This window comes from Arachis hypogaea, chromosome 2 (genome assembly GCF_003086295.3).
Source record: "Arachis hypogaea cultivar Tifrunner chromosome 2, arahy.Tifrunner.gnm2.J5K5, whole genome shotgun sequence".
NCBI classification, from domain to species: Eukaryota; Viridiplantae; Streptophyta; class Magnoliopsida; order Fabales; family Fabaceae; genus Arachis; species Arachis hypogaea.
Window position 1 is genome coordinate 93,849,896 of NC_092037.1, and position 14,801 is coordinate 93,864,696.

Consider the following 14,801-nt stretch of genomic DNA (forward strand, 5'->3'; position numbering starts at 1 on the left):
CACGCAAGAGACGGAAAGTAGGGGTGAGCATGAATGGAATTGGTTTGGGTTTAAAATTAAATTAAAATCGAATCAATTGGATTGTAATTAGTTCAGTTTAATTTGAAATTATATTATTATTTTTTTTTTGTATATCTGAACTAAACCAAACCAATTAAAAATAGATTAATTTGATTCGAATAATTGGGTATCCAATAAAACAGAAATTTATAAAAAAAATTAAAAAATAAAATTTTTATCTTAAAAATTCTATAAGTACAATAAACATATAACATTAATAGAAATAATCCAAATATATTAAACGAACATTAAATACATTAAAAACTAAACACATTAAAATCAAAACATAATAAACACTAAAGATATTAAAATCCAAACATATTAAAAGGCATATATATTTTTTAAATTTTTATTTTTTTATTTAATTAATATATGGTCAAATTTACGGATTGATTCAGATTTCATCCCTCAAAAACGGTTATCCAAATCAATTATTAGATAGAGTTATTGGTTTAGTTCAGATGAAACTCAATCATCCGTTAATTTTAGAACCAATTTAATTGATCTATTCTATTATATAAAAAATCGGATTTCTGCACATGCTTCTGAGAGTATTTTTTGATTTATTTTTTTTAATTCTGTGAAACAAATCAATTATAACTAATGCATAATATCAATTAATTAATTTGATTAGACATTCAAATCTCACAATTTATTATAATTTATATAAATTAATTATTTATAACTAATTATATCAATTAATTTATTTATTTAATTATATTAATTATTTGATTTGATTTGATTAGAGTAAATATCAAATTATTTTAGTAAATAATAAATATGATAATGAAATACATGAATTAATTTTAATTAGTTTATTTTTTTCAATGTCATCTATTTATACGAGATCATAATGTGTTTTTTACTCATTCGTTCTCTCTTCTCTCTTTTCTCTCTTTCTCTCTTCTTCTCTCTTGTGTTTAGGGTACAATTTTTATAATTTATTTAATTTTTTTATCTCTTCTTTATATATTTTATTTTTTTATATTTTTTAAAAATTTTTGTCTATTTTAGTTGCTCATTATTAGGCGTATATTTTTTTCCTTCTAACTTTTGATTAACAAAAGAGATGTATCTTTTTAACTTATTTTTAAATAATTTTACTATAATTTTATTTTGTAATATTCTCTTTTGTCATGTGTACTTTATATGTTTAAGGAATTGACTTAAAATTATAATATGATATATAAAATTATAGTATAATTTACAATATGCTAAAATATTAGGATATTATCGTATAGATATTTTTGAATTTGTTCATTAAATTGTTAATATAAAATATTAGGATTAATTTGGTGTACAATATTTTATTTTAAAGACTAAAATAAATTACTTATACAAAGTTAAGAATTAGTTTGATATATAGATAACTAAATAATATTAAAAATTAATGAATACTAAATAATTTACTAATACATTAATTTTTTTTGTATATTCTATCAGTTTTTATTTAAACATACAGATAAATATTTAAAAATAAATATTTTTAAAATCTGTCTTTATAAAATAAATATAAATTATAACTAAATAATTATATTTGATTTGATTTTATTAGAATAAATAATATTCCATCATTTAATATTTTATTTGATTCATTAAATTACATCATTCATAACTAATCCAATAATTAGTTTAATTAGAATAGATAATAAATTATTTAAAAAAAATTTTGATTCATTAAATCACATAAATATTAAATGATTTAATAAATAATATATAAGGTAATAAAATAAATAAATTCATTTAATTTTATTATTATTATTATTATTATTATTATTATTATTATTATATATATATATAATAAAATAAATATTAATTAATTGATACTTAAATAAATTATTTAAATTGGTCACATATATTTTTAATTTGTTCTCTTATTAATACGGTTCAGTAAATAAAATAGGTATTAATCATTGTAGTGAATGAATATTTATTATTTTTAAATAAATTCATTTAATCCATTTAAAAATATTAAAGAATTCCAATTCTATATGCAACGATTTTATTTTGTTATTAATGTATATATACTTCTATATTATATATTCTATGGCTCCTATATTTTTAGATAATATTTTTAAATTTTCTTTAATTTAATTTATTATTTTTAGTCATTAGGATTTATTATATTTAGTCATTATTTTTAGTCATCAATTCAATTTCTTAAATTTAATAACTCAACCTATTTTAATTATATATAATTAGAATGTGTTTTTTATCCCTTTTTCTCTCTATTTTGTGCTTCGGGTGTAATGTTTGTAATTTTTTTATTTTTGTTTTTTCTATCTTAATTTTGCTAATTTTTTTATAATTTTGTTTTATATCAATTATATTTTTATGTATTTTGATTAAAAGAATTATCTTATTTAAAGGTATTTTAAATTTTTTATAATATTTTTATAAAAGTTGATTAATAGATTCTTTTTAAATTTTTTTTTGAAATTTGTTTAATGAGATCGTATTTTAATTTTTCTCTTTTATCTTTTATATTCATTGATTATATTAATTTTCTATTACAATACATTTTTTATTTATTTCACACATTATTTGTTTTACCTTTTTTTATTTTTTTTAATTGTTTTCATATATAAAGTTATTATAATTCATCACATGCACGTTTTTTTTTAATTTAAGTGATTTTTTTAGGTTATATTTTACTATTGATGCTATATATTGTTTAGTGTGTTTGTTTTTAATTTTTTAGTTATATGTAAATATATTTATAAAAACATGATTTCATTTTGTCCAATATTTACTACTTCATTTAGTTGATAAATAACAAAATTTTCATTTATTGTTATATTAATTGAGTTTGAAGATTTTATTTCTACTTTTATACATTTGTTTATACTGTATGATTTGTACTCAATATCATGTTTGTTGGTCCAAAAATTGGTATTAAAATTTCAGTCTATATTTCTAAAATTTTAGTATTTTAGTACTTTCAAAAAGTGGGGACAGAGGACTAAAATTTTTTAGAATGAAAATCGACCTTTAATAACATTTTATATCTAAAATATCTTCATTTCAATTAATTAATTCAAACTTTACTCTTTATGCAAATTAAATTAGAGTTCATTCTTATTTCAATCTCTGTCTTTCACTTTACACCAAATACAATACTAAAACTTATTTTAGTTTCTCAGTCTTTCAGTCTCTATCTCTCTTCCAAACACTACCTTAGTGACATAACCGTTCATATATTTTAATATTTATGTAACAAATATTATAAATTGCTTTTACAAATTATAGTTTATTTTTGTTTTATTTGGATATTCAATTTTTAATAATAATTTTTTTATTTATAAATATATTATTTCTTATTTTTATCTAAAACAATTATAAGTTAGTAAATATAAATTTTTTTATTTTATCCTTAATGTTTAGTTTTAGTTTTATTTTTGATATTTCAACATGTTTCAGTTATATGACTAGATAAATAACATTAAGTATAAATAATTAATTATACTAATTATTTGATTTGACTAAAATAAATATTAAATTATTTAATAAATAATGAATAAAAAAAATAAATGAATTTAATTTAAAATTTTCATATATATATATATATATGTATGTATAAAATTAAAATGTAGTTTATACTTTCTTTTTCTTTTTTTGTACTTCTATTATAATCTTTGTAATTTCTTTATTTTGTCAAAATTTTGTATATTTTGTTTTATATATTTTTTTATGTATTTTGATTAATAGTTTTTAAGGGTATTATTATTTTGTTTATTAATATTTTAAATTTTTTGTAATATTTTTTAGAACTTTATTAATAAGTTCTTTTTCATAATATTTTTTTTTAAAATTTTTTAATAAAAATATATCTTGATTTTTGTCTTTCATATTTTATATTCATTGATTTATACTAAATTTTTTTTACCAAGTACTTTTTATCGACTACATGTATAGCCTTTGCTACCATTTCTACTTTTTTTTAGTTGCTTTTTTTTTCTTATTTTTAATCATTTATTTAACTTTGACTCCATATGTGTTTATTATATTTCACTTCGTCTTAAATTCAATGTCATGGTTATCTTTCAATTGTGTAAAATTAAATTATTTCTTTCAAAAATACTTAAATATATTCTCTGTGACATGATACATGACAAAGCACAATGTCATCGTTTGATTCATATAGCTGACCCACTTAGTGGGACAAGACTTTGTTGTTGTTGTTGTATTACAAATAATTATTATAATAAACAAATAAATATAAATTGAATATATAATTTAATTTAATTTTAATTAAAAATTAAATGAATTATCAAAAGAATATCAACAAATTTTATTTTTAATTTCTCTATAGTTTTATTTAATAGTAAAAATCTCTCTATAGTCACTAACATTGTTGATACAAAAAAAAAGTATAAATTTCTATCAAGTAAAATAAATACATATAAGATAAATAGCATATATGTAATTTCATTATTAATCATAGATTATAAACAAATTTCTAAAAACAAAATAATTTGTTCAAACTTATTAATATTTTATAATATAATTTCATAAGTTATAATATGTGATATTAGCCATTGTTATATATATGAAAAATGTGATTCATTTAATGTTTAACCACTTATTTTCGATTAATATTATTATAACACGAATACACGTGATTTTATGAGAATGATATGGTCATCTAGGAATTTACTAAGTGGTTAGAGTAGTTTCACGTCACGAACCAACAAATGCTAGCAATTGAATTGATAAAAAAGACCAGCCAAATGAATATTCGCTGGATTACTTGCAATTTGGGACTAAATGGAGATCTGTGAAATTTTTATGGGTGGAGACCTATCCATGTGAAATAGACTGGAACGGGGACATAGGTATTCTCTTCAAGGACCCGATATATATATCTTAAATTTAGTAATCATAATTTCTGTCTCTAATTTAAACTCTTTTTTTTCTTCTAGCTTTATCCTTGACCTTGATCTTGTATCTACTGTTTCTCTAACTCACTTTCTTTACCTCTTAAGTTCGTCATTTTGTCGCTTAGTCTCGCCCTAAAATATTATATTATATTAAAAAATATTTTTATATATTTTTTTAAAATATTATTTTTTATAATGAATATATTATGAGTTGTGCTAAATTATATTGAATTGATTATTTTATGATTATTATATTATAAATTTTTTGTTTTTTTTTTCAAAATTTTTCAAAGGATATTCATAGATAATCGTGGGTATCTATATTCACTGCGGGGATAATTAAATAGGGGACTTGCGACAAAGATAGTGAGAGGATAGGGGATATATATTTTTTTAAATGGGAGTGAAGGACAGAAAAAGGGTCCGCTGTGCTCACACAAGTATCTATTACTATATCTAACTAACAACGGAAATTCAATTTGAGCCGATTTGAGATAGGACACATGAACTTTATCTGCATTGGATTTTAAGACAACGAACCTAATTCGGATTTAGGATCCTAACAATAGGCCTAAGTTGATCTTACTCACTTGAATTAATATTTTGGGTCATTGCTGTAATAAATATTATACTATTAAATATGATTATATTTAGTATATATAAAAGTTAGGTATTACAATAGATTTTATTATCAAACTAAAAAAATTCTAATTATTTTTTTAATTTTAAATATTATTTACTATCTTAATAAAAAAGTAAATAATAATAACTACTCACATAATTAAAATAGATCATCCTAATATATATATGACACTACATATATCAAGGATTATTATATGTGATAAATTATTTCTTTATTTTTCTAAAGATAATTTATATGTAAATCAACTAATCTTTATAATAGGTGATCTATTGCATAATTTTTTTTGCTCTTAATATAGATAAATGATAAATTTAATATATAAAATATAATTTATATTATTTAACATTAAAATAAGTAACTTAAGTCATTATCTAAGACAAGAAATATAATAGTATAAATACCTACATATTTATTAGTATTAAAAAATATACAAATAATATAAATATAATTTTTTTTGGTAGAAAAACAATAATAAAAGTTATTAATTAAGTTAATTACATAATAAAAAATTATGAATATATTTTTAAATAATAATAAAAAATAAAATCACTATTTTCACATACTACAAATTATACATTAACTATGTTAAAAAAAAACTAAATTATATGTTAGATATTATTATTTGTGTACTAATATATATATATATATATATATATATATATATATATATATATATATATATATATATATATATATGTTATCGATTATTAAGTTATAATTAATTTCTAACTCGATAATTGAAATTTAAATGCTGAATATTTTACACTTAACTAATTTTATTTTTGCTATTAATTAAAATTTTAAAAAATGTGAGTTATTAATCATTCTGAATTCAAATTTAAATTTAAATTTGTGTAAGAAAATATTTTGAATTTTTTCATTAACCAAAATTAATTTTAAAATAAAAAAATATTTTGTACATTATATTATAATATATTGTAATCATTCATTTTTTTAATGGCAATTATTGCCAAATAAAATGATATAAAAATAAAATGATATAAAAATAGAGAAAAATATATTTGCTAATTTAGGAATAATAATTAATTTTTTAATAGAACAAATTATATATTGAATAACAAAAGTTATTATAGTTTTTCTTACCTAAACTAATACTCAACGATAGTATTTTGGTAATATTATTAAGAAATATTAATAAATTTAATAGCTTTTGCAATGACATAATTTTATAAGTTTAGAAGTTTGGAAGTCATGTCATAAAATATAAAATTTTAACCGATAACAATGTTGATTATATTGTTTGACATCATTTGAATGAATATGATACTAATAAATAAAACTGTCACAGTTAAATTTTAACAAAGACAAATCACAATAAATATGCTATTATCAATGAGAATTGTTCTACTTTCAAGACAAATACTATTTTCTTTCACTGTATTTTCCAACTCGGCAGATCGAGAACTAATCTTTTACAGATTGAAGCTCCATTGAAGCTCCATTTATTAACGGTCTGTCGCTAGCCAATGAGTTGTTACGTACATAAGATGGAATTTGAAAACTCTAATACTTTAGACGAGTGAGATGACCACTCAATCAATCCAAATCAATTAAGATAAATATTAATTATTTTTAATATTTTTAACATTAAAAATAATTAAAATTTAATTTTAATTATAATTTTATAAAATATTTATATTAATAATTATTATATATATTTTTTATTTAATTTTTTTAATAAAAAAATTTATATATTTTTATTAATTATTCCGTACAGTGTAGTGTACGGGAACATATACTACTTCAGTTTAAAATCAGACGAATGATTGTATACTCGGTGTTCACCCTTAATAGAAATATGCTTATTAGGAACAAGAAGCATGGCTGACAGGTATTTAAATGGGGAGAGGGATTGAGAACTCACTGCATTTTCCGCTTGTAGCTTGAGACCAAACTGGGAGCGACAGAGTGAGAGATGCTTGAAGAGAGTTTAAATTTTTCTAAAAATTTTAGAGATTTTTAATTTTATAAAATTATTAGTCTGATTAAAACAGTGTGTGACTATACATTGTTGGTAAGATATATTTTTGAGTATTTAGATTATTCTTAATAAGTTAATATGTAAAATTTAATTTTTAAAATATTTTATAATCCTCATTATTTGGTTAATATTATTATTTAGAATATAGGATGAAATTAATTTTAATCACTTTAATGTTGTATATTAAATTATAATCTTGTGTTTTTTTATAATTTTATTATAGTTTTTAATTTTGTTTAATTATCACGTAGTAATTTATAATATTTTTTTAATGTAATTAAAGTTTGTTTTTGTCTAATGTAATTAAAATTTAATGTAAAGTATTTAATTATTACTTTAATAATTTAATTTTAGTAATTTTTGTAATTATTTTTAATTTTGAATTCTTTATAATTATAATACAGTGTACTATAATTTTTAATTGTTATGACAAGTTTAATAATTCATGATAGTAATATTTTATAATTTAATTATTTTAATATTTTTAAGTAATCATAATTTAATTTTTGTGTAATTAATTTATAATTATTTAAAAAATATTCTGTAATTCATAAATAATTACTTATTTTCAAATAATTAATCTGTAAAAAATCTTTTCTTTAAATTCACTAAAGATTATTTATCCTCACACTACTAAAATACTAACACACTTTAACTCAGAATAATGAGAAAATAGTAACAAATTTGATATTTATATACAAGATTATCAAGCAGAATTATAGAAAGAATCAACACGCAGGTCACATATTATTATACCTAATGTAATTTATTATATACATTAGAGTACGAGAGTAGTAGATAATAAATTAAAGTAGTAGATAATAAATTACATTAGATATAATACATATTACAGCATTGACCAATCAACAAGCAGCATGCAACCTGCAAAAATCAGCTTACTATCTGAATATTACTGTTTTAGCCTTCTAGGACCTGTCATCTGTATTTTGTGACATTTATAATTTTATATACTTGCAATTAAGCTTCATTTCTTCATTTCAATGAGAAACATATTTTTTTCATATTAAAAAAATAGTCGCAAATTTTGTAATTATATTTAATATTTTTTCTTAAATAGCATTGATAATAACATTAAATAAATATATAAATTACAAAAATATGATTTAAAATATGAAATAATTATTTAAATGCGTCATACTTTATGTATTTTCCGTAATTTATATATTTATTCAATTTAAATAAAAAATTTCGAACTGAACCAAAATATGTTACGTGAATGGATTTGGTGTATGTCAGAATATTATATGCAATTAATAATAATAATAACAATAATAATAATAATGATAATAATAATAATAATAATGTATAATGATTTTTTTCCTTTTCAAGCTCTTTTATATGGATCAGAATTTTCTTCTTGAACAAGATACGCATTTTTATTTGTAGAAATTTTTTTACATAATTTTGTAATTTACTCCTTTGGAATTTTAATCATCCAATTAATACTCTCTTATCTTTATCATTTCCAAAAAGGATTTATAAGATAACAAAACTAAAATCAACGTTGCACACGCTTAATATTTTAAGTGAATATTTTGAAGTTTTTTTCTTTGAATTATACCAGAAAATTAGAGTTAACATTATTAATTTTAATTATTGACTAATTTGAATGTTGACATGGCCTATTTTTAAACAAAAAAGTATATGAAATTTAATTATTAAAAACATGTACTATAAATACTACTAGCTAGCAAGTTTGAAACATGATACATTACAACAGTTGCAAAAACTATCATCAATTCATCATGAAGGTTCACACATTTACTCTTGCAGTCCTTTGTTCTATGCTTTTAAGCACTACTTGCTATTGCATCAACCCCAAATTTTTCAATCCTTCAAAAGTTCCAAATGATGAAAAACCATGGGACCAAACACAAGCTACATGGTATGGAACCCCCGACGGAGCTGGATCAGAGAGTGAGTGTGCAAGTTAATTTTTTTTTTTATTACATATACTTATGCTAATCTTCTTTGTATGTACCAAGTAAAAAGCTTTCATTTATTTATCATGGTCATACAACCGTACTCTGCCAAATCAACTCCCATAGTTGATTTTAATCATTTTAATTTATTACCAATTACTTTGTTATGGAATTATTTTTTTAAAATTTAAATTATTTATAAAGACATTTAAACAATTTATATATATATAATACATCTTTTTTTTATATAGTGAACTATTATTATGTTTGAAAAATGGATAATGTATAGATCTAGTCATATTTTGTGATAAAATTTTATTTATTTATTTGCTTTTAATTTTAAAAAATACGACTATAATTAAGAATTGAATTTTGGATATTTTTACTTATAAATACTCTAAAATTATATCATATAAATATAATTATTAACTTTTAGAAAACTTAAGAATTTACATAGACAGATGATATATGATATATGATTTTATATCTAATATAATATATTTTAATAATATATACATTCATATTAAGGATGCATGTCATAATTAAAAATAATATTGCAATTGACTCAATAAAAGTAATTTATGTATTCATAAGACCAATTCCTCTAAAATTTTAAATTTATAAGAGAAAATATATGAATAATTATATCTCTAATATGTCTTTTAAGTAAAATTTAATTTTGGTTTTGTGTTAACTTTTGCAAGTTTATCTTTTATTTTTTTCATTTATCTTGTGATGAATTTTTTTTAAAATCAATAAGGAGTATATTCTAAAATTTTAGATCATATAAAAGTTTTTATATTGTACCATAAAATACTTTTTTTACAAAAACTTGAATCAATAAGAGAATATATATGAATGATTAATTATATCTCTAATAATCTTCTTTTGTTAGTGATTAATTTGATAATATTAATGTAATTATGTGTAGGTGGTGCATGTAAATATGGTAAAACTGTGGAGAATCCTCCCATCTCTAAATTGACGGCGGCTGCTGGCCATTATATTTTCCGCCAGGGCTACGGATGTGGTGCTTGTTATGAGGTACATTTATTTGCTTTAATTTTTTTATATAGACTATGAATTTAATTTTCTTACACAGTATAAAATCGTTTTATACGTGTATTTAATTATATAACGTTACATTAGTTAAAATAACTATTTTTTATATTGATCGTATGAATAATCATCTAAAAATGATTATAATTGTATAACTGTATAAAATATACTGTCAATACATTAAAATTAAACTAAAAAACTATTCACTTTTTTTTATTCTTTTCTAATATGTTTGAGAAATTTATTTTAATAAAATAGAAATACTAGAAAAATCCAAAAGTATCTTTTCAAAATAAGCTACAATTTTAATTTTCAAAAGATCAATGAACATAAAAATGCATTAAAGGATGAATTAATATTTTTATTAATATTAAAAATAAACAAATTTGATATTATTTTACATCTAACCACCAAATTTTTATTGTTAAATAAATTGAACTTAAATTTGAATAAACTCAGCGTTTAAATTGTGAGTTAATTTTTTTGTTTGGTGACTAGTCGTGAGTTAGTTTGATTATATATTATAATTATTTATATTAATATATTATGTATTTTGCATTTTTAATTTAACAATAATACATAACTTTACATACATATCTATATACTTTTTATATATAATTATGATAGAGAACATAAAAGATAATTGATATTTTTATATATAAATTATAGTTTATTTATACAAAATAATAAAATATGTTCATGTTATTTATGTTAATTCATGAATTTTTTATGAGTTGAGCTTGAATTTTATAAATAAGTTTGATTATTAATGAGTGAGTTTGAGTTTGGCCTAACTCAACTCAAAATAATAATAATTATGTTTGATAAAATAATTTTTAAATTTAAAAGACCGTAATTAATGTGAATATAAGAATAAATTTAAATATTTATTGATATATAAGGTTATATTAATTTTTTTTTAATTCAGAATAAATAAAACCTAACATTGAAAAGTACTTCTTTAACTTATGCACAAATATAAATACATTATTCTTTTGATTTATCAAACACAAAATATGAAACACAAATATCTCTATAAATAGATTTACTAAACTAACCTTAATTTATTTAGAGCTTTTTCTATAATGTCTATGGTTACATTGAGTCAGTGACTATAATAGCTATATAATTTTAGCAACACTTATACAGTATTGTTAAAATTAAAATAATAACTTTTTACTATTTAATAATATCTTTTAAGTATTACTAAAATTTTTTAACTATTATAACTACCGTAACTGTAGACATACTCCGCTTTTTGCTAATCATGAAAAATATAACAAGAAATGTTGATGATTATGATATATAGGTGAAATGCACAGATAATGCAGCATGTTCAGGGAAGCCAGTGAGAGTGGTGGTAAGTGATGAATGCCCATCGTGTTCAGGATACCATTTCAATCTCAGTGGCGCCGCTTTTGCTTCCATCGCAAATCCAGGTCAACAAGATGCTCTTCGCAAACTTGGACAAGTCAACCTTCAATACAGAAGGTATAATGCTTTGCAAATAATTTTTCCAAACTAAATCTTTTATATATAGTAATTGGTTAACCAAAATAAATGTTCCTACATTATTTTGGCACAAATAAAATTTTTTTCAACTTTTGTTATTGACAAAAATATTCCTAAATAATTTAAAAACACAAAATTATATATTCATTGAAACAGAGGTGGTTCGTTAACGGTTTGGTATGATATAGCAAACAGAGTGATTTATATAGCAAATGAACCACCCTCTTCTTTTTTCTCATATTTTCCTCTTACTCATCCATTTTCTAAGTCGGTCAATCACCAGCACCTTTGTCCATAGTAATAGAGTCACCGACAAACCACTACTGTCGCAGCTCCACTCCCTCCCTATCTTCTCCTTTTCTTCTTCTCTAACTTCTTTTCACTCTCTGGCACTCGTTTTTCTTTTCTCACCTCCTCATCATCAATACCTATTGTCCTCTTTAAAATCACAAAACAGAAAAAAAAGATCCAAATTAAACTGATATTTAGATATTCCAAAAAACAAAAAGAGATAATAATAGACCCAAATAAATTAAACTTTTTCCATTGAAACAGACCTAAATTAAAAAATAAAAAATATAATTTAAACCCTAATTTTCATTAAAACCATAATCCATTAACAATAGTAGCATTAATCAGTAATCACCAATAAACTAAATAGAAAATAAAAGCGTGGAAGAGAGGACTACTGACAAGAGAGAAGCAATGCGAACAAGGACAACTAGGCAGGAGGAGCAACCTAATCCAGGACCTGCTGCAAAGGAAGAGAAGCATGAACGAGGACCATCTCGTTCGAGCTAGTCTTCCGACGCTGATGGAGGAGCCAACTCCATCCCGTCACGCTTGCCTTCTAGATTTGAACGTGCTAGCCTTCCAGATCCAGTCGTGCTCACGTTCCTGCTCTGGTTGCGACTCTCGTCTTCCAGTTTCGATTTTCGCGCTTGTCTTCTAGTTCTGATCGTGCTCGCATTTCAATTCTAGCTGTAGTTTCTCAATTTCATCGTTTTAGGCGTTGTTGAGAGAGGAAGACCGAGTGAGAGGAAGTCAAAAAGAAGAGAGGAAAGGTGAGTAAGAAAAAGTGAGAGAAGAAGAGAGGTAGATAATGCGAAATTAGATGGAGCTACAACTGTGATGAGTCGTGTGGTGGCGGGTGTTGCAGATGCTGAAAGGGTTAGAGGGTGGGTCACTGTGAGAAAAAATGTGAGATATTTATTTCCTTGTGTTTTAAAATATAAATTTAATCACTTTTCAATTAACTGGCTTTTTTTTCAAAATCTATTAAAATTTGAAGAATCTGATAGGAATTCATTTAATTTAAATTTTAAGCACTAATAAAATTCGATTGATCCATTTTAGCCATTGCGATTTACAAACACAATTTAATATGTTTTAAATATATAATTATATTTCAAAAAAAATTATAGCTACATATATATATAGAGACACACAAAATTTTACTACCTCTTATTAAGGCACACGCATAATAAAATTAGTACGACAATTGAGGCCTATAAAAAAAGCCATCTTCATTTGATAATTTTTTAAGATAAAAATATTGAGACATTAAATAATATAAATTTATTTTAGAAAATCAGATAACGACTGATGAGAAAAATGTTTCTATTGGAGACAATTTATCTGACGTTCACTTCATACAAAAACTAAGAATAGTATAAATAAAAAATATAATATTTCTATCTTAATTATATTATTTTGAGTAAAATACTGCTTTTGACTTTTTGTCTTTAATATTTAAATTAAATTTTAAAATTATTCTTAGTATTTTAAACGTTTATTTAAGTTTCTAACATTTAAAATTTATTACAACATTATCTTATTATCATTTCTGTTAATAATTCTATAACAGATATGCATATATAAACATTATAATCTACTTAGACAAACTAATCTTATATTATCGTTGGTAAAAAAATAAAAAATTAAATAAATAAAAAATGACACTAACAATACAAAACTTTAATTGTATTTCGTTTTCTCGTATGCTAGTGTTATTTTTTTATTTATTTAATTTTTTTATTTTTATTATCGGTAATATGAGTTTAGATTTTTACAGTGAATTATAATATCTACATATGTATTTTTATTTCAGAAATTTTAAAGAGTTAACGATAAGATAACAATGTAATAATTTTAAAATATTTAAAATTTAAATAAAATATTTAAAATATTAAAGACAATTTTAAGATTTAGTCCAAATATTAAAAACAAAAATAATATACTTGAATTTATTATTTTTTATGTATCTCTCTCAATTTTAATTGTGTGGTGTTCTTTAGGGTTTCATGCTCATTTGGAGATTCTATAGCATTTATCATCGGTGAAAAATCTAGATCAGATTATTTGGAAGTATCAATGGAATACGTAAATGGAGATGCAGATGTTTATATAGAAAATACTATAAATTTCAATAACATTTCTCATGTGTGGGGTCCAACTTGGAGTGTTTTTGCTGGTGGTTATGCTCTACAACCTCCATTCAATTTTACACTCGTTCAACATTATCCCAATGGCATCAAAGGAAAGACCATTATGATTCGTGATATGATCCCAAAGGATTGGAAGATTGGTCAAGTTTATCGATCAAAGATAAATTTCTAGAAGACTCTTATTAGAAAAATATATTATATTTCTCTTTATATATACATAATTGCCCTTTTTATTAAATTAAAAAAAATACATGT

General features: G+C 21.4%; 1 long non-coding RNA gene across 1 annotated transcript; it reads right to left on the reverse strand.

Moving 5' to 3' along the window:
- Nucleotides 1–12,098: 12,098 nt before the first annotated feature.
- Nucleotides 12,099–13,309, reverse strand: LOC140180182 (uncharacterized). The gene is made up of 2 exons (XR_011874264.1): nucleotides 12,793–13,309; nucleotides 12,099–12,537 (listed from the first exon to the last, which is right to left on the reverse strand). It is a non-coding gene; the product is annotated as an uncharacterized lncRNA (long non-coding RNA).
- Nucleotides 13,310–14,801: the final 1,492 nt, after the last annotated feature.